This window comes from Herpailurus yagouaroundi, unplaced genomic scaffold, assembly GCF_014898765.1.
Source record: "Herpailurus yagouaroundi ecotype Mexico unplaced genomic scaffold, PumYag 185, whole genome shotgun sequence".
Taxonomy (NCBI): domain Eukaryota; kingdom Metazoa; phylum Chordata; class Mammalia; order Carnivora; family Felidae; genus Herpailurus; species Herpailurus yagouaroundi.
In genome coordinates, this window is record NW_024412416.1 from 2,859,180 (window position 1) to 2,862,552 (window position 3,373).

The following is a 3,373-nucleotide window of genomic DNA, read 5'->3' on the forward strand; positions in this document are numbered from 1 at the left end:
CCACCGGGCTGCGGGGACTCTGCATGTCCGGGAAAGGTGGGTGTCTCACCACCAGCGGGGATTCGGCCGTCCCAGCAGCTGGAGACGCACTTGTGCTGAAGTCCTATTCACAGGACCGCCCCCGGCCGGGCACAGCGTGCCCCCACGAGACCCTCCCGAAGTTCTTCCTAGTTTCTGGAAGCACTATGGTGAACAACGGTCTCCACTTGGGGCTCTGCTCTGAGAATACGGGCGTCTGCCACTCTGTTCGACTCATGCTTCAGGATTACAGAAGTACGTTCCTGGTGGGAACGAGAGTCTGGAAGGAAACTGCACGTAACGTGAAGGCCCCGGGGACCCAACAAACGGAAAGAGCACTTGGAAACATGTCAACAGGGAGACGGGCCAGTGTGGGGACGGGGCGACTTTCTGCAAAGCGGAATGCCCGGCTGCCCAGGCCGCTACAGACGGCCAGGGCATCTTCCCTGTTGCACGTGTGTGTGTGGGGGGGGGCACCGAGAGCGTCCAGCCAGTCCCCACCGCCCTCCCCCAGCAGGACCAGCAGGTCTCAGGACCTCGACCACCCACCCCAGGCCCATAAACCTCCCTTCCGGAATCTCCAGTGGGAAGGGCCGGGGTGAGGAAACGGTCGGAAGGCTGAGATCACTCAAGGGCTGGCACTCCCCCTACATCCCAGCTCTGCGACATCCTGTAATCTGACCCCTCAGGCACGGTCCCTGGGGGGACACTGGGGGCGTGACCCCAAGGTTCTCCCCACTCAGCAACTTCTCTTCTTAATAGCACCCTTAATAATTCGGGAAGTCGACAAGGGCCAAATTAACACCAGAGACGACCTACACAAAGCTGACCCGAAGGAAATAAGCATGAGCCCCTCTTCTTCAGAGTTTTGAGGGCCCCGGGCAGCCTTCTTGCCCTGGAACGTGCAATCAGAATCAAGAGAGACTTAAACCGGACTCGTGTTTGAGGACTCCAGTATGTTTTTTGATACAAGAAAAGAACATCTACATTAAACGTTTTGCATCAACCAACGACAGTGCGATTGGATCACGGTAACTCCCAGACAACGACAGGATTTATTTACAAAAGTGTCACAATACGTGGGAAGCAATATAGTCTGGTCGTGATACACAGGCACGAAACCATTAAGCTTTTTTTTTCTCCAATCCCACTGGTGTTTCTCGGTGTCCGTAATTATAACCTCGTTGAGAGACAACCCCAAGTCTAAATTTGAGGCACTTCCTGAACGGGAGGCCACCGCTCGCGGCCCTCTACCCTTGCGGGCGTCTGAGCTGGTCCTGGATCTGTACCGGTCCTGGATGTGGGCAGGTGCTGTACCTCTCACGCAGGACACGGGCTTCTGGGGCCCCGTGTGGTCTCTCCAGACTAGGGCTGCTGTCCACCCGCTGGGCCTGCCCACCTTGGTCTGCAGGTGCCTGGAGGGCCCCGTAAGAGAACTCTCCTCTGCCCCCCGCTGCAGAATTCGGCAATTGCTCTGGACATTGTGCTCCTGCCCGGTTGTTCTAACCCTTCTGCCCGCTCCATGGGACACACTCTTTCCTCTAAAACCTCAGAGCAGTAAGCACGGGCCAGGCGATGGAGACACAGAGAGGAGCTGAGCGGCTCTCCGGGAGCTCCCGGCCGAGCCAGGGAGACACGCGTGTGACGGCTAGATCGCACCACAGTTAGATGAGAGCAGAACCTCTCGGTTTCTTTTTTCCTTACTTTCACTGTTCATCTCCCCGTCAGACTCAAAGCTCCATGAAGATGGACGGTGTTGGTTTCATTCTGTCTCCTCCCCTCCTAGCACATAGTAGGTGTTCGATGCGTACTCGTCCAACAGACAAATACTTCGCACACTTGTCATTCTTTGTGCTTATGTCACAAGTATTTCTCAGTCTAATTACATCTTCTTCGGTTTATTTCAATTTTTCTTTAATGTTTATTTACCTTTGAGAGAGAAACAGAGAGAGACAGAGCATAAGCAGGGGAGGGGCAGAGAGAGAGAGGGAGACACAGAATCTGAAGCAGGCTCCAGGCTCTGAGCTGTCAGCACAGAGCCTGACGTGGGGCTCAAACCCATGAACCATGAGATCATGACCTGAGCCAAAGTCAGAAGTTCAACCGAGCCACCCAGGCGCCCCAACTTTGAGTTATTTTCAAACATAGGAGCTGCACAGGCACACGGACTCACACACACCTTATCCTCCTTTCCTCTGTCACTCCTCCTGTCTCTCCATGGAGAATAGTTAAGTGTCTGCAGGCTGGCGGTCAGGGCTGGAGTCACAGGCATTGGGGGGAGGCGTTGGCAGCAGTAATAATGACAAAGGCCAGAGCCCCGAGGACCACATAGGAAGAAAGTACGAAAGAGAAGTGAGAAACTGAGGCCCCAGGGCTCCATCATGCAGAGGCCGGGCACAGGGAGCTGGCCTGGGAGGCTGGCCGGAGATGTAGGAGGCAGGCCAGCAGCCTTGGTGTCCCGGGACACTGACAGGGGAAGCTGTGCAGAAGACGGGGTTCCAGGAAGAGGCCCTGCCCAAGAGCGGGCAGGCCTTTGCTTTTTCTTCTACTTGTTCCATGGTTTGCTTGGTAGGTTTCGCATTTAGTGTTTATTTTGAGGGGGGCAGAGAGACAGGGAGAGAGAGGGTGCAAAGCTGTCAGCACAGAGCCAGACGCGGGGCTCGGTCCCACAAACTGAGATCGTGACCCGAGCTGAAGTCAGACGCTCAACCGACTGAGCCGCCCAGGCGCCCGGTGGGTTTCGCGTTTAACCGCCTGACCCGTCTGAGGTCCGCGGAGACGCGGCGCGGGGGGTGAGCCCCGACCGCCTCCAGCCTCCAGACGAAGGGGCGCCGCGGCACCTGCCTTTTGGTTTCCGGGTGAATGCGCACGGCTGGAACTTGCAGTTCCAAGTCCCGCTTCTCCCTCCCAGGTGTGCGACGTGGGGCCGCTGCTCCCCGCCGGCCTGCGGTGCCCAGGCTCGCTCTCACCACGGCTGCCGGGGCTCTGACACGGGCACATTCGGACCGGCGCACGGTAAGCGCTCAGTAAGTGCGGCAGAGAGCAGCGTGAGCCTCCACAGCAGGCCCGGAGGCACGGCTGGTGGCGCGGGCCGGCATCCGGGGGAGGCGCGGGGCCGAAGGCCTGAAGTGCTTCCCCGGCTCCCGAGTGGCTGCCAACAGACGCTTGTCTGTGCATCCCGGCAGCCGTGAGCAGAGTGCGCAAAACCAGCGATGCAACCAGCCGCTCCAGCCTGCCGGACCCCGCATCCAGCCATAGGACCCAACAGCCAGCCGCCGGACCCTGCAACCAGCCACAGGACTCCGCAACCAGCCGCCGGACCCCGCACCCAGCCGCCGGACCCCACACCCAGCCG

At 58.6% G+C, this 3,373-nt stretch overlaps 1 long non-coding RNA gene across 3 annotated transcripts in view; it reads right to left on the bottom strand.

Moving 5' to 3' along the window:
• Positions 1 to 1,044: 1,044 nt before the first annotated feature.
• Positions 1,045 to 3,373, bottom strand: part of LOC121042304 (uncharacterized) — a 30,974-nt gene continuing 28,645 nt past the window's right edge. For all 3 annotated transcript variants that reach the window (XR_005796097.1, XR_005796096.1, XR_005796095.1), the window contains one exon: positions 1,045 to 1,947. This is a non-coding gene — a long non-coding RNA (uncharacterized LOC121042304). The remainder of the gene's footprint in view (positions 1,948 to 3,373) is intronic.